This window comes from Paroedura picta, chromosome 6 (assembly GCF_049243985.1).
Source record: "Paroedura picta isolate Pp20150507F chromosome 6, Ppicta_v3.0, whole genome shotgun sequence".
Lineage (NCBI taxonomy): Eukaryota > Metazoa > Chordata > Lepidosauria > Squamata > Gekkonidae > Paroedura > Paroedura picta.
Window position 1 is genome coordinate 31,081,706 of NC_135374.1, and position 25,385 is coordinate 31,107,090.

Below are 25,385 nucleotides of genomic sequence, written 5' to 3' on the forward strand. Positions count from 1 at the left end.
ACCCAGGTGCAGGGTCACCGTGGCAATTAGAAAATTCATTGCGGTGCCTAGTGTTTTTAGCAGTTACTTTATTGTAGTGTTTCTCGGTGATTCTCAGCAGAAGTACAAACTTATTTGTTGTTTCACATCCCAATGTTTTCCTGTATGGCATAAAAATAATACATATGCATAAGGTTCTTGCAATTGCTTTTTAAATGTGAATGTTACACCATTAAGGTGGCAGATGAATTCATTTCTTAACCAGTTACTTTCTGTAGTGGCTCTAATAATCAGTGTTCAATTAAACAGCTTTTTAAAGCAATAATGAAGTTATGAGAAATTGAGTAGAAGTTATGCTTGGATTAGATGTTTGTATTGTTTGTTATGCTGATAACTAACACGATTATGCTATATTTCTTTATGTGTTACAATAATTTTTTCATAGCTTAATAAAATCAGGAGAAACTGTTGAGAGTGTCGGATTAGGTTTTGTGGCAGTAATAATTAGACAATATGGTTGTTACAGTACAAAACCCTGAAAGATGAAAAATGGAACGGATTCCTAATTCCCTCCCCCCCTGCTTTTTAATGTTTGTCAATATCTGACTTGAGAGTAAGTTCTAATCAACTTAGTAGGACTTGTTTGTTGAGTAGCCAAGTATAAAACCTGGTTGTCAGGAAGGAGATAACTTCAGCATGATGTTGCACTTGGTTGAAGAACAGGTTTTTACCAATAGGTAATGAATAGGATATGATTAAGTAAAGATCTCGGAGTAACAGGTCTTTTCCAGTGGTAATGTCATACCAGGCAATTTACAATCCCTTAACCTTATTGTTTATTGGTGTTAATGTCTTCTCATTTGTATTAAAAAGTAGCATACGTTTTTATGAAATGTTGCTGTTTGCAAAGTTAGAGGAAACTATGAATGTTTTAAGAAGATTGAAAACTGAAGATGTTTCCAAATTACAGCTTTTTACTTTACTTTGTCAGGGACTGTAGACAGGTCACAATGGAGAAAACAGGAGATAATGAATATGAACAGTGACTTTCATTGAATAGGCAACATTTGGAGATGTTTATAATTGGCAAATAGAAAGGTCAATCTTGTATCAGTCTAAGGCTGTCTTGCACTGATGACATGGTCCAGTGCATAATGGTGTGGGATTTACATTGTCCCCTAGTCCCAATATATATAAATTTATTTTACAAACAGTATTGGAACATAGTTGCCACCTAGAGAGAATGTTCAGAAGTGATGGAAGAATGATCACATTTCTTCACTTCCATCTTGTTAGACATTTGATCAGAATAAGCGAATAAGAGATAACAATAATTAACAACAATAAACAGAGAAATAACATTTTAACATATCAGTCTAATAGGCCCAAGGTTGGTCATATCTGTCACATGGGTTCAAGGGAGGGAGGTTCAGGTTGTTGTTTAGATTTGGTTGACCTCAACCAAATGCCTGGTGGAGGAGCTCCCTTTTGCATACTTTGCAAAACTATATTAGTTGTTTAGATATGTTTAGATGTTTTAGAGATTAGCTGGAATCATAATGAGGACTCTTATTGAGATTTAGGATGTGTGGCCAAAAGTGCCTGAATCATAGATATGTATATCTCTGGGTTGTTTATTATTATTATTATTATTATTATTATTATTATTATTATTATTATTATTATTATTATTATTATTATTATTATTATTATTATTATTATTATTATTATTTTAAGCTTAGGGAAACTTCTAATATTAATTTGAGGATCCTGGAAAAAGATCATGGAATTTTCTTCCCAGTGTTCAGAGTCTTTGCAGATAATTAGACTGTTATCAGAATGCATGTAGTTCATGTTCAATTTGTTAAGCAGTCTGGGGTGGGTGGATGCCCACATTTGATCACAAAAACAATGCTTATGGGATTTTATAACTATCCATACTTACATAAGTTGTCTCTTTAAAAGCAGAATGACTTACGTTTGCTAGAATTACACATGCTGCACAAGTGGTGGTAACATCTATCCATAAATGGCTTGTAGAACTATATTTGAGGTAGAACTATTGACAATATTCACATACAAAATTGTTATATGTGGGATTTATATATTACCGATGTTAGTAATGTCTTGCCAGCTTTGAATATTACTAGAGGAGTGTGACAATAAGTGGCCTGACAGGTCATAAAACAAGGAGGTATTATACATAGCTGAGGAACAAAGGATCATTGGCAGCCAAAATATTGGATAATTTTGCAACTTTGTAGTTTGTTGACAGACTCGCGCAAGGGTATCACTGATGAAACAAAGGTTACTCATGCTTGTTAAATTGGTATGACTGAACAAGGGCAGGAAAAAATTAAGAACCCAGAAGGAAAATGCATGAGTGAACTGCCAGAGTCACCCGGAGTTGGGGCCTCCCAAGATGTTTATGTTCAGAAATAATAACTTGATGAATTAAAATGCAACTGAATGTTTTTTATTATTAATAAAAACATTTGAATACTTCTTACAACAAAATCTGGCTATGTATACGTATAATAAATTGCTTACATCATCTGGAGAGTAGCTAGACCCAAGAGGAGTTAAGAGTTCTGGCCAAGCTAAAGCACAGCTCTGTTGATGGTAGAAGCCTATGTTTCCATTCCTCTCTGTAGTGGTTGGCTTTATACATTAAGAGGAAATTTGGACCACTGTAACTAATCTTATCCTAATATTGCTATGGGTTCTGAACAAAATGGCTTGCAAATATCCTTGTTCATTTCCCTCTTGTATATGCTAATGGCTTTACTAACCATCTTGCTGAGGCACTAGTGGAGTCCGCTGCCCCACTAGCATAAGTTCTGCATGGAAGTACAGATACTGTGTTATCCTATGCTTTGCTCATAGATTTTTATTGATCTATTAACTCTGTAGCCTTTGTTGAACTCATTGGGACCTTTAGCCTTACAGGGCTGATTCAGCATGGCAGCAGCCACATTGGGCCACTGCCAGTGCAGCGCAGCAGGGGACACATTTCAGTGCCGGATTCGCTTCGGCATTAAAATGTGTTCCCCAGGAAACTAAGCAGCGGCAGAATGGTTCCGCCACATGGGGGCCCTGCATGGGGGATTTATTTTGCAGGAAGGTGGGATTGCATTCTGCGCCATCCCACCTTCCTGCAAAATAAAAATGAATGCCCTGGTCTGCCCCATGATGTGGCAAAGTGCTGCAAAGCTAACGGGGGCATTATTTGCCCCCTCTGAGCCATCATAGGTCAGGGAGGAGCTGAGTCTGGAAGGCCTGGCTCTTCCCTGTCCACATGGGCCTTCCACAGGACAGTCCCTTTTGGTCCTCACAGCAGGCTAAGGGAACTCTGGAGAATCTGTGTTCCCTTAGCCTGGGGCAGCCAAGGGCTCAATCCACAGCAAGCCCGGGAGGAGATTAGCCCTGCTTCCATATGACCACCCTTTTGGCCTTTTTGGCCAATGGCCCAGGGCAATCCAGCAAGCAGTTGACATTCCCTCTACTCCCATGTGTCCCATTGAATATAGTCCCGATGTTCAATACAAACTTGGTGTTCTTGTTGAGTTGTGTTTGATTGTGGAAAGTCATAAAAGGACATCCTGGCTTTCCTACTTCTTTTGAACATTGATTGGCGTGCAGGGATAGGCTCATGTGCCAAATCCTCACAGTCTCTACCCATGAAGATGTAGGTGTGCCTGCAGAGAAAATAAGGCAAGAGTTATAGCTGTCCAGACACAGTAGGAGCAAACAGAGCTCAGTGGTATGGCCATTGCTCCAGACTTTGGAGCCTTGGGTATAGAATTGGTCTTACATTCTAAGCAAAAATGTCCAGGGTGCTGCTGTTTGACATGCATGCCAGGAGCCATTTCTCCCTAAAATAGGCTTAACACAAAGATGCTTTGACCTAAATAATGTAGGTTGTTGATAACATATTATTGTATTTGAGCAGTATAATCTCTCATTTCCCATTTGCAGGTCTGACATCACAGAGATGCCATCGTCTGAGCTAATGGTGTATGGAATTGGCCCACCCCCATGGCAGAGTTCCCAAAATAAATGAGCCATTGATAATGAACCAACTTTCCTGTCTCTTTTGCTTTGGTGTGTCTGCAGGTCACAATTAGAGTTCGGTATATATTTTGCCACCTGCTCTTTCTGTCTCAAACAGAGGATTTGGCATAGGAAGTCTTTAACCTGGCACCTGCACTAACATTAAACTGACAAGAAGTATTGCTAGAACCAATAGAAACCTGATTCAAAAGTCCAGTTGGTGCTGACTCATGGATGAACTGTTTTAAGTCCAAGCAGCTTGTTTCATAACTTCCAGCATTTCATAAAAATCCTCCCCCTTACCACCAATTGCTGCCAAGATTTTAATGTTTCAAAACCGACTCCAATTGGACCAAGAAAATGTGTGTGTTTCAAAAAAGACCGACATTTCCTAAATAAGCTGATTTTTCTGCACCATTTGTCCTATGAGCCAGTACACTCCGACCTGAAATATTTTACTAATGTGAAGCTGCTCTTGGTTGGTTCAGTGCCCCCCCCAAACATTATTTTCATCTAAATCTAAACCATAACCATGTGTGTAGGTGGAGAAAATCTAGATGTCTGTAAAGATTCTATTAAAACTTCATCTGACCCCTTTCTACCATTTTAAGATTTCTGTTGCTACATAGTTTTATAATTGTTTTTTTTCTGGATAGTTTTCTTTGTCTGTTAATCCTTACACATATTAACATTGTTTGTTGAACTAGAATTTACTTAAAACTACTAAGTATGCATAGACATGCTCAGTTATTGCTACTGCCACAAATATGGTGAGGGCAATGTTTGCAAGAAAGACTAGATGATGTTTAGACATACAGTACCTCACCATGTGCTTGGAGCGCTCTAATAATGTACAGTTGTGAGCACAGAAAATGTTCAGGGGAAGTATAGCCCTGGGCCCTAAGATATCTCTGATGGATACAGGACTTGCAATGGTCTGTGACTGTCTTTGTTAACTGTAGTATTAATCTGGGTTACAAAGCACAACTTGTACCATGCCTTTTACCAAGTGTGACCATTGGTTAATCTAGGTCACCAGAGATTTTAGACAGCAGGGCAAGATTTTCATTTGTGGAAGCCATGCTGACACTTTTTTAAAGCAAGGCTAGTTCTTCTAAATGTATAACAATTACGCCTTCCGTATTACTTAGGACCACTTTACCTTGAACAGAAATTACAATAAAAGGTCAGCTCTGCTTGAGTAGTTTTTTTATTAACTTTTATATTTCCTACAAAATATAATAGTGTTTTTGAAAAATCTAGTACTATTGCAAAAGGGCAAATGTTAGTGTCAACTTGCTTTCCTAGGCCCATTATGCACGGCCGCCGAAACGGCGATTTCGGGTCACATGGAAAACGCGGAGGGGGAAGACACGAAGCACGCCGGTTATGCACGGGAGGAGGCGCGACAGCGCCAAAACCCAGAGTAACCGATTATGCATGCGGCGATCCCTGCGCCGCTTCTGGTTGTGCCCCGGTCACCCGGGAGCTGCGCTTTCTTCCGCGTTTCGCTGACGCGGCTTTTTCGGCGGCATGCACCGAAGCTAGGGCCGGTTGCAGCCGGCTCCGTGCATTATCGGTGATTTTAGTCGCCGCCATTCCACCCCGAATGTGCGTTATTCCTCCCGTGCGTAATGGGTCCTAACCAGGGTTTCATAGCTCAGGTCAGGTCAGGTCAGGTAGGAAGTTGGGCTCGGCGATACTGTTGTCAGCTGGGGCAAAGCACATGCTGACTCTGCTCCATTCTGAGACCTCACCAAGACCTCCCCACAAGGTGGCTGAAGGCGGCATCTTTGTAAACTATTTGGGTGCCTGATTGTCCTAGAACGACTTCTGATCTCAGTGCTCGGTGTCTCAGATTTGGTTTGATTCCAGCTCCAGGACCACAAAATTTCCTTTTCCAATGTTGGAAGTGAGTTAAATTATTTAAAGTGCATCTGTTCTGCCAGATGATCAATGACAGCAATAGCTGAAAGTGTCTTTCATCTTCATGGTTTCTATAGGATCTGCCATGAGAAGGAGGTTGTAAGATATATATAAAAATTCTAGAAGCTCCTAAGATTCACCCCTCCCCTCACAGAGGGTGACTTCCCACCCAAAGTAACATGATGTTGGATGGATTAGCACTCTCTCTCAGTTCCCTTTTGTTCCACAAGTTGACAGAATAATTACCTCAGATAACAGATAAACAACTTACAATGTTCATAATTTTTATATGGTTGCCCCACCAGATTCTTGAGTCCTTGGCTTGGTTCTGACATTCTGTGTACCATTGCAGGTCTCCTCAGCCCCCTCACAGTCAGCAGTGGGTTTTGCCTTGCTTCATTCCTCCACCAATATCACTGCAAAGGGCCACTGGGTCACAATCTCACTCCTCACTGTTCCTGGCCATTGTAGGACCCTCACTTTCCATCTCTTCCACAGCTCCCTTCATGTCTCACCACTGAGAAATGAAATGGCTTTTTCTTCCCCTCAACTTTTGTTCAGTAAAGAAGAGAAAACTATTTTGTAACTGTATTGTAATCCAACTTGTTCTTGACAGTATCTTAAAATATTCTCAAGGCTGATATGTTCTATTCTCAAGGCCGGATGCAATTGTGGTAACAATTAACAAGATAACTTTTGTAACCTTTTTTTATTCCGGTGACTTAGCATAATGGCAGTGGGTTGGTCCTGTGGGATGTGCAAGTGGTGGAGACCCGAGGTTATTGGTTTGATCCAAAAAGCATCATCTTTCCCCACCTTCAATGGATTATTATAAAGTCTCATGTATCCTATTATTCTACACACAGATTTGGGAAATCCCCTGTATCTATATTTCTGCTGCAGTAAAAGATGTATAAACATGTTTTTTCCTCTTAGAGTGATTGAGATGGGCAAAAGGGAACCTAATTTGGCCCCTGGGCCATCAGCTGGGCTCTGGTAATGTTCAGCTCCTGCAGCTGTACTCTCTCAACAGCTCTCCCCACACCTTGACACTAGGTTCTGGTAATTCCATAGCTTCTGTGGCTGCAATCTCTCATTGCTCATCTCGTGTCTCACTCTGGTAGTGCGCAGCAGCATTGTGAGCTGTATGTTTTTTTTTGGGGGGGGAAAGAGGCGGAACTGAGGAACAGGGCATGACAGTAGGAGTTGTGAGTTCGGATGGGGAAGCAGTGAGTCCTGGGAAATGTGGGCCAGATAATAGAAGCTAGGCTGCGTAATTGGGAAGCTAGAATGGAGTGGATAAATTACCCAATCATCCAGGGGTCAGGTTGGTTTTTGTCACAGGAATGAAATTGACTCCAGCTCTGAGTTCTGATAGTCAGTCCTCCCCAGGGCAGTACCTTGCTTCACCAAAGTGGTCTGCTTTTTGGGGTTCCCAGCACGTTCTCACCTTGCTCAGACTTGTCCGATTCGCTCTGCTCCTTGTTGCACTGCAGCTTTGCTTTGCTTCCAATATGCTGGCAAATGTTTTCAATTGTTCCCATTTGTTTCTGGTTATTTTCATTGTTGGAAGGCTTTGGTTATTTTTGTCTTTAATTATCTTTAGTTATCCTTAGTTGAATTAATGTGATGGTGAAAGAAACTGGCTGGAAAGATCCAGGGTTAAGAAGCCCTTGCACAGAGCTCTCACCTGCTCACTGACATCTGTTCAAATTGAAATCAATGTGAAAACTCCCACTGATTTTATCTGAATAACTTCTTCATGGATTGATTCAGGTGGGTAGCCATGTTGGTTTGGAATAGCAGAACAAAATCTGAATCCAAAGCCACCTTTAAGACCAACCAAGCTTTATTGAAGGTGTGAGCTTTCATGTGCATGCATACTTTTTCAGATAATGGAACCAGAATAATAAGAGTACAGATAGAAGGAGAGAATAAATTAGTAGTAAATTAGTAACAGCTTCACAACAAATATGCAGTATGAAGATTGGATAGTTCCTTACTAGAAAAACAAAACCAGTCCTTTGGGTTCAATTGTTGTTCATAAACACATAGGGGGAATAAAAATATTAAGGTTTGTAACGTGATTAATGGGTGACATTTTCCCAATTTTGGAAAGAAGTAATTAAAAGAGTTGCTAGTCTCATCTGTCTCCACCCAAGCATGGAAGCTTCCCCACAACTGACAAACCCTTCTGTATTTGTTCTCCTGTCCGAAGACCATAGAGTTAAATTATAAATTACAATACATACATACTTAGATTACATTACAGTCCCATTGTCCCAAATGAAAAGGAGGGGATTGTAAGGAATATAGATGTAAGAATTGAATGAGGTTATCATATGTAATGAGATTAGCCAATATGCTTGTTGAGTTCTGGGGATTCCATTGTTTTGAGTGTTGTAATAACTTGCATCTCTGCAATCTCCCTTTCTAGTCTGTTCTTGAAGTATCTTTGCAATAAAACAGCTACTTTCAGGTCCCTCATTGAATGTCCTGAAAGGTTGAAGTGTTCTCCTACAGGTTTCTCAGTCCTGTGATTTTTGATGTCAGACTTGTGTCCATTTATTCTTTGGGTGGAGGGTTTGACCTGTTTGCCCTGTATAGAGAACAGAGGGGCATTGTTGGCATTTAATGGCGTATACAATGTTAGATAATGAGCATGTGAATAAGCCTTTGGTGGTGCAGGTGATGTTGGTAGGTCCAGTGACCGAGTGTAAAAAAGTTTGCCCCCCCCCCCCAGTACTTAGGAAGGAGAACTGTCACTTTCTAGTAGAGGTTGTCAGTCACTGATTATGCGCTGATGTAACTACATATAGCTCTCAGCTCAAAACCTTTTCTTGCACACAGACAACCCCCCAATCTCAAACAACTCCTCACCTACAACAGTACAACATCTGATTTGAGGATGGACACTGGTACCAGAGTTTGCAATAAACCAAGATGCCAGCTTTGCTGCCACATACACCTGGATAATACAACTGTGCATGCACACAAAAGCTCACACATTGAATCAAACTTTGTTAGTCTTAAGGTGTCTTTGGGCTCAAATTCCATCCTGAATTGCTAAACCTCCATCAGTAGATAGCAAATTCATGGAAATAGATGTTGCAGTCTAGAAAATAAGCCATGGGATTTGCTGTAGATTTTTCCTTTCATGCATGTGTATATTTTTAAAACTTAAAGCCCAGTTGGAAAGCCAAGGAAAGTAAGTCTCATAGTTAATTAAATTTTACATCGAAATAAGTATGCTTAGGATTTCAGTCTTTATGTACTAGAATGTTCAGTACTTTTTGTTTTATGAGATTTTTCACCAGGCTTTTTTTTTTTGTAGTATATAAAAAGTGTATTTAGCATAACTTGTTCAACTATCCTTTGAAGTTGTTCATTTGGTTTTTCTACAGTCATGATGGCCTACTGAACTGTGAAGTAGGTCTTGATACCCAGAGGCCAAGAAGAATATTCTACAAAGACCTGGTCAAATTTGGTTATTCTTTCCCCATGTTTTTGATAATAAAAGGATGAAAAGTGTTATTGGGCATTGTGGCTGTTCTTTTAAAGAAAGAAAAACAGCACCATGCCTTTTCCATGTGCTTAAAGTATGGGACCTTACTGTCGTTCATCTCAAAGGGCGTTGCAGAAATGTTGAAGAAAATGATAACTTAAGAATTTTCTAGGCGCCATACCATGAGATTTTCAGATATATTACCAATAGAGAATGAACATGTGCAAGTAATAACAGAGGATAGTGTCATGGCTAGAGAGTTGTATCAGTTATACAGTACTGCTCTAAATGGGATGAGAATTGTTCACAACTCTAAATGGTATTTCTCACTGTGATTTTACTTTTTTCTCAGTACACTAATCATAGGGCAAAAATGGGCATATGATGTTAAAGATTCATAGACTATTTCTTTTTCAAGGATAGTGGTAAGATTAGAGTTGCATGAAGAAGAGCTGTTTTTTTTACCCAGCATTTCACTACCTGTAGGAGTCTCAAAGTTGCTTACAATTGCCTTCCCTTTTGCCCCCACAACAGACACCCTGTGAGGTAGGTGAGGCTAAGAGAACTCTGAGAGAACTGTGACTATCCCAAGGTCACCTAGCTGGCTACACATGGAGGAGTAGGGAATCAAACCTGGTTCTCTAGATTTGAGGTCACTGTTTTTAACCACTACACCAAGCTGACTCTTAACTAGGCATGGTCAGCCAGATAAAGCCTGATCCTTTATCTAAACCATCCTTCCATTACTACATTTTACTACTCTTAATCTCACTTTTGCAACTTGTCTTTTCCCACTGTTCTACATTTTTCCTAGAGCAGATATTTTCTTCCAAAATAATTGTTCTCTTTAATTCCATTTAACTCCCAGCCCACCCAAAGTCACAGCAGATGCCACACCTGAAAGAGCCAGGTGTTCTAATGCTTCAGGTATTCAGTGGGTCATTATTAGTGTTGCTCATGTTTGTTTTATTGAGCACCATGTTCAGAAAATTTCAATTTAAAAAGAGTAAGGCAGGAATTCACAATATTTCCGATCTATTAGAGACATTAAAGTCTTATATGGCTGGGAGCCACGGTTCTCTCATATAAACTTATCCTCTCAGACCATCTTCATAGGCTCTGTTTTTGCTACATCTACCTTCTAGGTCAGTGGTTCTCAACCTTCCTAATGCCGCGACCCTTTAATACAGTTCTTCAAGTTCTGGTGACTCCCAACCATAAAATTATGCAAGTGTTCTTTCACAGAAATTTCACTGAAACTGACCAATGGCATGAAGGTCCATTGTTCATGATTGTATATAAATTGTTTTTTTCCCGGGGTTTCTCAGTTCAGTTCTGCCTCTTGTCCCACCATGCTGATCTCGCTCTTTTCCACTGCTCCAGACAACTGAACGCTCTATCTTGATCTACCCTGCAAGGCTGTTGTGTGGATGGTGCCCCCCAGCCAAGCTGCTTGCCCTGCCATGACTCCCGTGAAAGGGTCATTCGACCCCCAAAGAAGTCCCAACCCCCAGGTGGAGAACCACCATTCTAGGTAGATGTGCAGCCCAAGAAAGAGGCTTCCTCCCTGGCTGTGTGTATTGTATATATTGAATATATATAACTATATAACTAGATAGATAGATGATAGATAGATGATAGATAGATGATAGATAGATAGATAGATTTAAATGCTGTTTTAATGTTGTTTTTTTTGATGTTTTCCATGTTGAAGACCTTATTTGGGTGGCAAAGCAGCACATAAATGCTTTAAATAAAAATGATTAACCTTTCTTAGATTATTTGAGACATGACATAACATTATATTATAAGGCAAATGGGTTCATTGTCTTGAATTAGGTTTCTAAAATATCTATTCACCAGTCTGAGTTATTTTAATGCAGCTGTGCAGCAGCTGGGAAGATAAAAGCAAAATTATCTTCCTAAGATAATTTTAGGAGGCCGCGCTGTCACCGGAAGGGGGGAGCAGGGATCACTTCCCCGGGGCCCGCAGAGCCAGTGCCTCCGTGAGGCCTCCATGAGATCCCTGTCACTGGCGACAGCCTGCCTTCTGTGAGGCCCGTAGAGCACACGTGGCGCCTCCGCGGGTGCTGGGTGTGCTCCACTGGCTGCAGGGAAGCCACCTCAGGCCCCCTCCCCCCATCAAGGCTGCGGTTTCCCCACGGCCCGCAGAGTACACCCCGCGCCTTCGCAAGGTGCTGAGTGTGCTCTGCGGGATGCGGGGAAGCAATCCCCGCTCCCCCCCGGTGACAGCGCGGCTTCCACGAGGCCTGCAGAGCACACCCCTTCCGCCAGCGATCCCTGCCCACTGGTGATGGCGCGGCTTCCACGAGGCCCACAGAGCACACCCGGCGCCTCCGCGAGGCGTTGGGTATGCTCTGCGGGCCATGGGGAAGTGATCCCCACTCCCCTGGTGACAGCACCGTTTCCGCGAGGCCGCAGAGCACACCCGACGCCTTTGCGAGCCGCGGGGAAGCCCTCTTTCTCGCAGTGAGGCTGCGACTTGCCCGGGTGCGTGACCTCCTTTCCGAGGCCTGCGATAATGTGTGGGTGGCGCGGCCGGCTCCTTGAGGCGGGAGCTCCAGGGGCTGGCCCAATCCGGTTGCGCCCAGCTTTGCTGGGCACATCTGGATTGGCCTGCTGGTCCGGACACCACCTGAACAGGGCCACTTACATGGCCCTTTTTCTTTTATATATAAGCTTATGGTTAAAATTACTTGATTTCTTGACTGTTCCCTCCCCGTGTGGCCTTGGAGTGGCTTACAACAATATAAAATCGATTCTCAGTAAAATATAATAAAATACAGTGATATGTTAAAATTTCTAAATTCTAAAATGCTTAATCCTTCTGCCATTTCATCCAGTTCACCATTCTCCTACTGGTAGTTTTCAGCTCTTTTGGTGGTAGTAGGCGGCAGGGGGGGGGGTTCTGTAATGGAGACAAGATGGTCAGGGGAAAGGAGGGAGACCCAATGTAATTCTGAACTTCCCTGGCCTCAACTATAGGCCTGGTAGAAGAGCGCTGTTTTACAGACCCTGCGGAATCCTACCAACTTTTTCAGACCCTTTGACATCTCTATTGGCAGCTCATTCTCCAGGCAGGAGCCGGGGCCTCTAGTCAAGGCCAACTTGGATCTCTTTGGGGCCGCAGATTGTCAGCAAGTTGGTGTTTGCTGATCATGACATTCTTCAGGGAACATATTGGGGGAGGTGGCCCCTCAGATACACAGGGCCCAGATCTCATATGGCCTTAAAGGTTAGTACTAGTTCCTTGAACTTGATCCAGAACTCTGTCAATCAATGCAGCTGTTAGAGGGCAGGTTGAATATGAACTCTCCAGAGGGTCTTTGTAAGAACCCCAGCAGCTACATTTTGTCCCAACTGTAACTTCTGGGTTGAGGCCAAGGGTAGGCCTGTGTACAGTGGGTTACAGTAATTTAATCTAGAGGTGTCAGATGTATCACACTGCCTATATCTTCCTAGACCAGGTTGGGTGCTTATGGTAGAATACCTGTTGAGCTACCTTTGTGATCTGTACCTCCATTGTAAGGGAATCATCTGAATTCCTGAGGGAGCATGAAGTTTTAACTGTTCTCTATTCACACAGGGAAAACATGCTTCCTCCTCTGACCCTTTCTTACCTTATCACATGATCTCTGTCTTCATAGTGTTTAGCTTTAGGTGGCTGTGTTGGAATCATTTTGTAACGGACTCCAGACACCAGGTCAGTTACTCTGGTGGTGAATCTGGCTGGCCACTTATTAACAAATCTGGGTGTCATCTGCATATTGATGGCACCCAAATCCATATCCCCAGACCAGCTGTGCAAGAAGGTGCATAAAGATGCTGAATAACATTGGGGAGAAAATCCCATATGTTAGTGGGTAGCAACACAACTGTTCTTCCCTGATGCATTACCCTCTGACCTTGACTTTGAAGAAAGGAGACTAGCCATTACAATCTGTGTCAGTGAGGTGGTGAGCTAAAAGCTTGTGATCTACAGTGTCAAACTCTGCTGTGAGATATAACAACACAAACAGTGTTTACCTGCCACAGTCCACCTGCTTCTGGAGATCATCTCTCAGAGCAACCAAAGCCATTTCCATGGCCAGGTAAGAAGCAAGATTGGAATAGGTCCAAAACCAATGCTTCCTCTAGGAAATCTTGCAGCTGATCTGCGTCTGCCTGCTCAGCCACCTTCCCCAGAAATGCGAAATCAGGTCATAATTGGGGGGGAGGTGTTCCCATGGATCAAGCTATGGTTTCTCCACTAAAGGTCAAACCACTGCTCTTTTAAGCTTCCTTGGATCATCCCAGAAAACAGCGACGGATTTATTATTTCACAGAGAGGTTCCCTGATCCTCTTATTGCCTGCTATCATGAGCCAAGCGGGACAGGAATCTAAGGGGCAAGGTTGGCCTTATTGATGCTAGCAACCTATTTACATAAGTTTGGGAGAGCCCCCTGAAACTATTTTTAAAAAATCCCCGGAGATGTCCAAGGGGCCTCTAGTTCATTTGCTTTATTAATAGTAGGAGGAAGGTAGAACCCCAAGGTTTTATTTGCAAAGAAGCTCACAAATCCTTCACAATTAATGTCCAATTGAGTACAGGTTTTCTGCCCCTCTTCCAGTGCTGAAAACAGCCACATTATTTTAAATAACTGAGCTGGGCAAGAGCTAGCAGATGCAATGGAAGGCACAAAATATTCTCTCTTCATGACTTTCACTGCTATCTCATAGACTTTCATGAGTCTATGTTATTGATTCTTCATCAGGACTCTTCCTCCAAACACATTCAAATAGTCTCAGTTCCTGCTACTTTTTATGGAGCTTCCCATTGTAAGAATACTTGGGTGCCCCACTTCAACATATTTATGGAGTTTGCTTTTAGGAGGCATTCACATGGTCATTTGGAATACAGATGGATATCCAGTACATTTTTCTTTTACAGATTGTGAACTTGTGCTGAGATTAGATTTGTTCAGACCAAACTGAAAACTCGTTGCTGAGCTAAGGGCCAAAACAGGTAAGAAGCTTGCCTTTCTATTTCACAAGTAGATCCAATAGAAGATCTGTATGTTTTCTCCAGGAGTAGCACATCTCTGCATGGGTATTTTGGATAGGACAACATGCCAAAAACGTAACCTAAGAAGGCATAACCTTTTCCTACCTGATTTTACAGTCCATATCCAATCCACATGCTGGCTATCTAAACGGGGGGGGGGGGGATGTTTGAATACTTATTTCCAGCATCGTAGGAAACTATTCTATCTAATGTAATATAAATACATAATGACAACCTGTTGGACCAAAACTTGATTGATATTTACTTCTATCAGGAGTTTCTGCCACCTCCACAATTTTGTGCATGATGTGCTTAATGGGTCCGTACTGAAACACATTGAAAAATCTAGATTGGCTTTCAAGAGCATAGTACTCAAAAGGCTAATAATGACGACATAAAGGGTATACTCTGATTATCTTCATTTAGGATGTGTCAGAGACTCCAGAACCTAAACTGGGAACCTTAGAGTCTGGAAGTGGGCTATAGATTTCTGTGTACTTTCAGGCTTTTTCTTCACTATATATGAAAGTGGCATGTGTCTCTGCAGTTGGTTGGCCTCTGGACTGACCAGGTCTGTTATAAATACTTGGAGACAGATTTTTTTGGTTTTGCCTTTTCAACAGGAAATTGTGTTGTCCTTGCTGTTTGTTCATGCCCCAGCTTCTTAAACTCTCAATTCAAGTTACTGATATCTGTACACCACTCTATCTCTTCATTTGAATTTTGCCTTTCAGTTTAGGAAAGGTAGTGTAGCATTCCAAATATAGAGGTCTTTGTTGTATATTCATGACTCTGCAGTCTCATGTAACATGCCAATCTGCACCTCTAAAAACACAGTGTTAAGCAACTTTCAATTGCTTAATGCTATAAAAAAGCACCCTCCGTCATTTCTCACCTCCTCGCGCTCTCGCTTTCTTCTCCCGCTTTCTGACCCTTCCAGGTACTCTGCACAGCTGATTTAAATGGTTGTGGAGAGGGACTCGCAATACCAGCGATTCTCCCCCTGCCTGTCAATCATGGCAGCGAACCAATCAGCTTTCTCCTAGCTTTATAGGGAAAGCAATCTTTTTTTTTTAAGTTAAACTTCTCCATTGCTCTGCCTATGCATATAATCATAGATGCATAGTTTAATGCCAGCCCAGTTTGGAAGTTTGTCACTTGAAGATGAATAGAAGTAATTTTTCCCCCTATTTTGGGTGGGGGGGGGGTTGAGAGTCATGATTGTGTGCCAACTGGCAGGTGGGAATTGTTGTTTTTTTTTTTGCCTCTGTGTACTGACACATATTTTTTGCTCCAGGCAGCTTGCTACAAAAAAAAAAGCCGCCTTCCAGGGAGAAGGGAAAGGGAGGTGGGCACAAAGGGCAGGTGCTAGAGACGGAGATCACACTACTTCTGGCCACTTTGGTTATGCACAGCCATTTAGCTAGTGGTTGCTGGTTGCTCTCCTCTTGCTTGTGCAATATAGCTGGGAGAATCCTCTTTATGCGATTCCCCAACTACAACTTTAAAATGGAGGATGTAGCTGCCGGTTTGCTGCTGGACTACTGGATGCTGACATCGTTGTGTAAAATGTAAAAAAAAAAGTGTCTTCAAGAGATAATCCTTTTACTACATTTTCTGGGTGCAGAATGGCCAGAAGTATTCCTAAATTATAATCTAGTTAGTAGGGTCAGCAGACTTTCTTCAGAAACATTGACACTGGATAGGTGAAAAATTACTTTTGTTGCTTTGTAATGTTAATAAAAACCTAAATCACTTGCGCTTCCTTCTGGTGGTTGCACACCTCATGGTTATGTTGGGGGTTTCGGTTCTTTTGAAGGGAGAACAGTTGTTTGATGAATATGAGTACTAGTTACAGGCATGGTGTATTTATTAAAATCCATGAACCATCACAGCCAATGTAGTGTTCTCATGGCATGATACTGCTCCGATACAGATTCAATCCATTCCTGAGATTATATGTAGAACTCAAAGAATATGGAAGGTTTTTGTAAAAAAAATGTCTAGAATTTTCAACAATGGCTGTGGAAATTCAGGTTTTAGCAACAGTAAATGTTCTTGACTAGTCTGAATAGAGATCTATATTTTTACTGAAAGAAAACATTCTAGCTTTCATGCAGATGCACTGTTTCTTATGCTGTGAGAGGATGAAGGCAGAGTAGCTAGGAAGCAAGGCCACTTCACATTTGACAGAAGAAAATGACACACAGATTTTGAGAATGGCTTCCAGAAAAAGCGTTTAAATTAGCACTAATGAACAACCATAGTATCTTCAAGAACGTGAAATTTAGACATTAGCAGAGGAATTGTAGTTCAGTAGAAATAACTATCCAGAATGGGCTTTTTAAATTGGTTACAAAGTTTTCCCCTGGTTTTAGAATTCCAAATTACTTGATTACTTGAAGCAGTGCTGATTTATTGTTTGTTCTTTTCTGCTTTTTAATGCTCAAGTTGCTGTAGTTTTAGTTGTACAGTTTTTGGTCTTTTTAATCATGGTGGCACATTGTGTGCATTGATTCTAGAGTTTAAAGGCGTTGTTTTTCCTTTAAACTCTATATATAATTTAATAACTGTGCACGCTCATGTGCATTTGATAGCATTTAAAGAACAAGAAGACATAAACTAAAACTATGGTTCAGAATATTCAGTTCTATTCAAAATTCAGTTCTTAGGGACTCCATGTTAAATTAAAGAGAATGATGAAGCAAAATCCTGAGGATAATGGCTCATTTTACTTATGTTCTTGAGCTTCTGTATCACAAATCTCAATAGTATTTCTCTTTTGCTTGTCTTGATTATTCAGAAAGTTGACTGGAATGTCAAAATTTAACTACATTTGAATGGGGGGGGCTCTTTTCTATATTACCAACTGGGAAAATTTTTATCCTTTACCCTACTATGTTGTTTCTGTCTCACTGTGTGCACGTCTGCTGCTTGTGTTTGTGCCAGGTTTCTTTGTCTTTATTAATTTATCATGGCACTTATTTTGAGAAAACAGTATATTGGCTGAGTTGCATTTTCAAAACACTTTTTAAAGTATACCTCTTCAGTTTTTCGTGTGTTAAACTTGTTGTCTTGGAAGTGTCAGATTTTTTAAAAAAAAGCTTTTGCAGCAGTAAGCGTTGTGATGCTTTTTTGCATCTGTTTGTCTGTCCATCTGTCTGCTGGTCTTTATTAAACTGTGCAGTGAGACAGCAGGTTACTTATCTGTGTGTGTGTGAAATCAGCTAATTGGTGTTAGCAGCAATATTTTCCCATGTTTTATAAGCAAAGTGCAGCAAGGTATATAAATGTAGATATGATCCAGGCACACACGCGCGCACGCATGCAAGCAAGCCTGTCGCTGCTCATGCATAGATGCTCAGAAGTAATTAATGTTAATAAGATTTTAATGTGCTTGTGAGATCATAATGAGGAGAAATGAATGCTCTGATTAGAAAAAGGTAACTGCGAGTGTGTTTTGGATTAGAACAAGATTTCCTTTTTTTCTTTTTAATAAACTGCAATTTTAGAACTTGTTTGTGATTGCATCAATCGGTTTTTATTTTCAAATTAGAGGTCTGTTTAGCCATTTGAATGATTAGCCAAATAAATGGGTAAACCCTTGATCATAAAGAACCATACAGATCTGTTCATTTGCAAAGCAGTGCTCGCATAGGGCTGGGCTCATTGTATTTTTTCCTTGTTGCCTTTAACACTCCTTCATAAGCTGCTCCCAGAAACAATACTCATTTTTATAGATGTAGATATAATCTGTCCATCAGAAGAGCTGTAATCAGCTGGTGAAACTACTGGGCAAAGATGGATTCTTCTTCCTCAGTCAAGTGTTTTGCATGTGGAATTTTTTCTCCTTTAATTAGATAGCCAAATAGACGCCAGTTGTTTTCTTACTAACTGGAATATTTCTAAGAGAACTGAGGCTATTTGCTGTAATTGTGTGTTAGAAGGTAAGAGTATTTTTTTTCCTTCTCGACTCAGATGCTGTATGGTCAGTAGACTGAAGTCTAACTAATATTCAGCCAAACTCTAGGAGTCCTTTCCCCAGCCAATCAGATTTGTGTATTATCTGTCCACCATGTCTGCCTTTCTTCTGTCCCAATTTCAGGCAAAGATATGCTAATGCAACAATATGCACAAGTAAGATAGAAATAAAGCCTAAACTAAAGCATGTTCTATTTGTTTGTTTGTTTGTTTGTTTATTTATTTAATTTCCAAACCGCCGTTCCATAAGTCTCAGGGCAGTTTTCATAAAACATAATGAATATACGTAGAAATCTAGTGACAGTGATAGCACAGTGGCTCCAAAATTGAACATAACAAATTATAACAAAATACTATAACAGATTCACAGTGTGACAACTCTTAACTTTTAACATTTTAACCTTTTCCAGTGTGTTCTTTGTGACTCACAATACAATAGCAGTCATTCTCTAGATTAGCGCTCCCCAACCTGTGGGCAGTGGACCACATGTGGTCCGACTAATTGGGGGGCCTCTGTAAAAGGCGTTGAATGGTCCCCGGTGAGTGGTCCCCGGCGTTGAGTGGTCCCCAGTGATAAAAAGGTTGGGGACCACTGCTCTAGATGACAAGTCATTCATAGACAGTTATTTATCAGGCTTCTCTCCTGGGTTTGAGACACAGACTGCATTAAATGAGGATGGTGAGCAGTGTTTTTGGGAAATAGGTAAGGTCAGTGCTACCCTATTGATCTTCTTTGAACTTTCAGTGCCTTTTGAAGTTATGAATCATCTAATTCAGATACAAAGTCTGGCAGGAGAATGTGACCGTTTTGAGCTGAACCCTCTTGATTAATCATGTTCAAAAGATGGTGCTAGAGGAATGTTCCTGATGTCTAGAGTATGTGCTGTTCTCTTCAATGATCACTCCTTTCACGCTCTTTTCCCTGTTTATCTTTATAAAGCTGTGAGTGGAGACTGGGTTTGGAATGAAGTATCACTGTTAATGCCAATATCATCTAGGGCTATTTGTTGTTTTCAACTTATACATAAACTGTAGCTCTCAGATACAATTGCTTGTCAATTATAGTTCTGTAGGTAAGGTTGTCTACATTTGACTTTAAAAGACATTAGATAAAATTCTTAACAAAAATGAGAGCCCAAGCTCTCATTTTTTTTGCATACCTGCCCTTCATAGGAGTGAGCATCAGAGCAAACAGAGAATAATTAGGAGCCACAGTAAAACTCATACTACTTACATGTCATACCTATTTCTCTTATGATATTCTGATCTGATATAGGAACAAAGGAATTAAGTCATAAAAATGTGATCTTGGAGTTTTCCTTGAAAGCACGCCAAAACATTTCTTGTACAACATGAACTTGAACACATAAATGCTACACTAATTATAACATTTTCCATTACTTCTGTTTATTGTTTATATATATGCTACAATCCCATGCACATTTTAATGTGAATTTGGTGGAATTTAAGAAACCAACATTCATGCAGAGTTGGAAACTACAACTCTATCCTGAAGGCTCAGCGAGTTTCAACGTGGATTGCAGCCGTAGTTTGTTCTCATAGGGGATAGTTCTAGATGCAGTTTCATTACAAGTTTCTCCTTTTTCTCTTTCATTGCAATCTTACAGAATGTTTAAAAGTTAAAGAAAAGGAATATAAGAAAGAACCCATCGGCCTAAGTACAAAGGCTATTCCATACTGTCCAAGGTGTTCAAGATTTTGAAGTTCTTTGGGCAAGTATTGTGTAGATTTAAAGAAGAAAACAGGCACTCAAGAAATTTCATGTACTTATTTGTTGGGGATTTGAAATGCAAATACAGGGTATCAAGACAGAACTGTACTCATTTATGATACTTGTTACACTTTTACTATGTTGCTGCATTTTCTTTAACAGTTGGGAATTCTGTTAACTTTAAAACTACTTTTGTCATTTTTGTTATTAAGTGTATTTTATTTGAAGATGTAACGTATCCTGACTCCTCTAAGAAGTTCAGTATAAATGAGTGGACAGATGGACTTCAAATATGAATGGGGAGATTAAAAATGTGCAGTTCAGCAGTATGGCAAATATTCTCTGGTTGTATAGCCATGCGTACAATGGTGGGGAAAATGCAATTGATGTTAATAAGGCAAATCATATCTGAAGAGTTATAAAATGACAAATTCATTGAAAAAATGATGCTATTTGTAATATCTGTATCTCATTACATACTTCTAGATTAGACAGGTGTGTGTGTGTGTGTGTGTGTGTGTGTGTGTATGTATATGTATGTATGTATGTATGTATGTATGTATGTATGTATGTATGTATGTGTGTGTATGTATATATATATATATATATATATATATATATATATATATATTGCCCTGTTTGTAATGTTTTTTTTCTATTTGCACATCTAATAAATTAATGATAATAATAAACTCAGGGAAGAAGAAGAAGAAGAAGAAGAAGAAGAAGAAGAAGAAGAAGAAGAAGAAGAAGAAGAAGAAGAAGAAGAAGAAGAAGAAGAAGAAGAAGAAGAAGAAGAAGAAGAAGAAGAAGAAGAAGAGTTCTTATATGCCACTTTTCTCTACCTGAAGGAGGCTTAAAGTGTTTTATACTCGCCTTCCCTTTCCTCTCCACACAACAGACACCCTGTGAGGTAGGTGAAGCTGAGAGAGCCCTGATATTACTGCATGGTCAGAACAGCTTTATCAGTGCCATGGCGAGACCAAAGTCACCCAGCTGGTTGCATGTGGGGGAGTGTGGACTCAAACCCGGCTCGCCAGATTAGAAGTCTGCACTCCTAACCACTACACTGGGCTGGCTCTCTGAATTGCCAACTGAATGTAACACTTCCTGTATCCGATGCCACAATAGTCCTAATATTTTGTTCTGCTGGGACTCAGAGCAAAACCTAATTTAAGCGTTCTTTATGTATTTTGTGTAAGGAGGTAATGTAGTCAGTTTCATTGGTGATGCTAACCATTACGACAGTCACATCATTTATGGGAGGGGAAATTAGTGATGACCAAAAACAAAGACATGTTGCATGACCACAGGTTGTTTTTATTTGTGCAGAGATAGGTTCATTTGGGCAGAAACCAACAAGGAATTGTTTGTTGGTAAAGATTGATTGTGGGCTGGAATTAGCATGTTTGCACTGAGGTTGCATAGGAATATATCCACCATAGTTCATTTGTGTTCTGTGTACTATCTAAGCCTGTGCTCGGATGCCTTTCTAAGTATGCTTTTCTACATTTGCATTATAGAGACGTAGTTGTTCACTTTCTGTTTCAGAAGAATGCTTCTGTTACTTACTAAGGATCATAGGCTGTGCGCATTAGCCTGTCTTTTGAGGAGAATCTTTCCCATACTTGCTGGCACACCCCCATGGCATGCATGGGCAACTGTAGGCTAAACTCTGTAGAATAAAGATTCTTTTATCCCTTTGTCTCACACATTTCATTTTATGAGTTTGAATAATCCTGTTCTACAGAATCAGGCATTCTTATTTTCAGTAAACAGCCTGGATTCACTACAATGAATGTTGTAAGAAGAGATGCACAGTTTTAAATCTAGTCAGTAGGTGTATTGGTTGCGAGTGATGACTTTTAATCTAATCTGGAGAGCCAGGTTTAATTTCCCAATTCCTCACATGCAGCCAGCTGGATAGCCTTGGGTTAGTCACAGATCTGATAGTGATATTCTCACAGAGCAGTCTTGTCTGGGCTCTCTGAGCCCCATCTACCTCACAGGGTATCTGTTGTGAGGAGACGAAGGGAAGGCAATTATATGCCACTTTGAGACGCCTGGTAGTGAAAGCTGTTCAAGGGAATATAAAGCTGTTCAAGGATAAACTAACTTTATTTATTTGTTTGTTTGTTTATTTATTTATATTTCTATACCGCCCATTTCTTTGCAGCTCTGGGCAGTTTATATTGAACATTATATAACTTACATGGAACGATATATAGACTGTAATATCAACAACTTTCAAATAAGGCATCAAAAGATTACAAAACCACATTTATAATATAAAAATAACAATTAACAGTAACATTGGGGGTTGGTTCTTTCAGTCATGGAGCTCAGCAAGTCTGGGAGCTCAGCAAGTGTTCTAAGTCAGTCGGCCTCAAGCAAATGTACAGATTGATATGAATCTATTCAACTTGACCACACTGATGGGCATCAAGTGACACTACCATAAGGCTCTTTTAAGTGTCAAAATGTAAAGCTTAATTTTTTAGTCAGTGTCAAAATGTAAAGCTTAATTTTTTTGATATAAACATTTGGAAGTTGTGGGAGACACACTACTTCTAGATGAGGCAGCTGTGGAAAAGTGTTTGAACATTTGAAATGTTTGGTTGCAGCAAAGTTAAACATGTCAGATGTTCACATGTCAGTGATGGAGAATTCTAGATTCTTTTAAAGCTTTGCACAGAGTTCCTTCTGTCGCTAAATGACATTCAAGTGACAATGCAAAGTGTAAAAAACTGTGGTTTAAACTTAGCTCTTGTATTATTTTATGTGACTTCACTTAAAAAACAAATATGCTACCATATTCTGGCTGTCCTCATAACTTTTCTGTGCAGTATGTATTATATAATATTTGATTTTAAGATACATTTGAAAATTGCTAGTGAAGAATCTGTTTCTTGCCTAAAACAGTATCCTACATCCTCTGTGCAGTAAAATATGGCCCCATAAAGAACAGGTCACTTATGCTCTTTTGGTCTTAATTTTAATAATACTAATAAACATTTGTATCTAACTATTTATTTCGTTTTTTAAAAAGTATTCAATAATTTGATGATTTGATGATTATTGTTTAGTTTAGAACTATGTTTAGTTAATATATGGTACTTTTTATTGTGGTTTGCTGAAGTATGGTGGATATGTGAGTCAAGTAATAGTTTAGAATAATTTGCTGATATTTTTAAGCCATTGTGTGTTAATTTTTAAAGAAAGAAGTAAGTATGAGGCTGGCAAAACCAAATTTCCCATCTTTTTAGTAGTCTTGTGTTGATTGTTGACTTTAGGTCACTTAATGTGTTGGGGTTTTGGTAATAAGAGGAGAAAAGATAGTGAATATGTGAACAAACTTTCTTGGTCTCAAAGTCAGCATGGCAGATCACAAGAAATATTGTTGATGTACAGAAGGAGCTAAGGTTGAGAGGACTGTATTAGGATTTTGAGTTTTCTTTTTAGTATTGTGCAATAATTACATAATTTAATACTGCTGCATTGCAATAAAATGCCAAATTATACAACAGAATTTTTTGCCTAATATAAAACTGTGCAGTATCTTTCATGCTTTCTTCATTCAAATATGTTGGGCCTTCATTTTCATAATTCATTGTCTTAATATTATAATGTTGAACACTGTATTATTTTCCGTAGGAATTATTTCATCATTTTTAATACCTTGGTTTTGAATTTCAAAATCACAAGATGTCATAGTCCCATTGTATACAGCACTGGTCAGACCACACCTGGAGTACTGTGTGCAGTTCTGGAGGCCTCACTTCAAGAAGGACGTAGATAAAATTGAAAGGGTACAGAGGAGAGCGACGAAGATGATCTGGGGCCAAGGGACCAAGCCCTATGAAGATAGGTTGAGGGATTTGGGAATATTCAGCCTGGAGAAAAGGAGGTTGAGAGGGGACATGATAGCCCTCTTTAAGTATTTGAAAGGTTGTCATTTGGAGGAGGGCAGGATGCTGTTCCCATTGGCTGCAGAGGAGAGGACACGCAGTAATGGGTTTAAACTACAAGTACAACGATATAGGCTAGATATCAGGAAAAAAATTTTCACAGTCAGAGTAGTTGAGCAGTGGAATAGGCTGCCTAAGGAGGTGGTGAGCTCCCCCTCACTGGCAGTCTTCAAGCAAAGGTTGGATACACTCTTTTCTTGGATGCTTTAGGATGCTTAGGGCTGATCCTGCGTAGAGCAGGGGGTTGTACTAGATGGCCTGTATGGTCCCTTCCAACTCTATGATTCTATGAACATACAATGATGTATGTAACTAAGTTATACGTTTTCATGAAATTTTGAAAATATATTGTTTAGAAAAGATATCCTGAACAAAAGTTAAATCGTCAGAGGATTGGCAACTGGCACTAGGGTTGGAGGCAGGGCAATTGGTGGATACGACATTGCTACATCAATTGTGGGTACAATCTGAAAGTGACTAAGGATAGCTTTAGGAATGACTGGAAAGTTTTTTTTTTTTAATTACAGCAGTGGCAGGCAACAGAGCTTGCCAGCTGCAAACCTGGCAAGCCTAGGCGGTGCTGAATAAAAGAAGAAAAGTTCAAATCATGACACACGGTGTCTGCTTGTCCCCCATGCATTACAGTAAGTCTTCCTTCTGACCGTTTGGTGCCTTTTCTTTTAGGTTGGGCCAGGAAACACTTGGCAAGTCAAACTCCAGGCTGCAGACCTTCTCCCTTTTGCTGATAGAGAGGCTCGCTTGGGAGTGTATAACTATGTACTCCTTTAAGCAATATCTTTAAGACAAATGCTGGAAAGCATCTGCACAAACCTGAAAATCTTTTTCTTTTATATTCCTGGAGAGGAAAATTATAATTTGCATTTTCTCTTTGTCTGGGGCTTGCCACATAACAGGAGATTAGCAGTAATCTCATCACATTCCAGACTGCAAACCTCCTCTATTCTGCTGCTGACCAGGCTTTTGCAATTGATGATAACACAGGGGCAATTTAGTCACCTGCACATCCTCTTGTGACATTTTCTTCTCTGGATACTAACTGATTGGAGCCATTTCCTCAAACTTCAGACATTCTTTGCCACCTTAAAGTGAAAACTAAAATAAAATTGGTTACAAATACACAGGCACTCCTGGTCCCCAAAGCTATCATTTGATGT

The 25,385-nt window shown here is 40.1% G+C and overlaps 1 protein-coding gene across 21 annotated transcripts in view; it reads left to right on the plus strand.

Annotated features, from left to right (window-relative positions):
- Positions 1-25,385, plus strand: part of ZBTB20 (zinc finger and BTB domain containing 20) — a 643,318-nt gene that overhangs the window by 50,403 nt on the left and 567,530 nt on the right. For 14 of the 21 annotated variants that reach the window (XM_077341935.1, XM_077341936.1, XM_077341952.1 and 11 more), the window contains one exon: positions 14,416-14,490. The exons of the other annotated variants lie outside the window; for them this stretch is intronic. The gene's annotated coding sequence lies outside the window, so the exon portion shown is untranslated. The remainder of the gene's footprint in view (positions 1-14,415; positions 14,491-25,385) is intronic. 21 annotated transcript variants of the gene reach the window in all.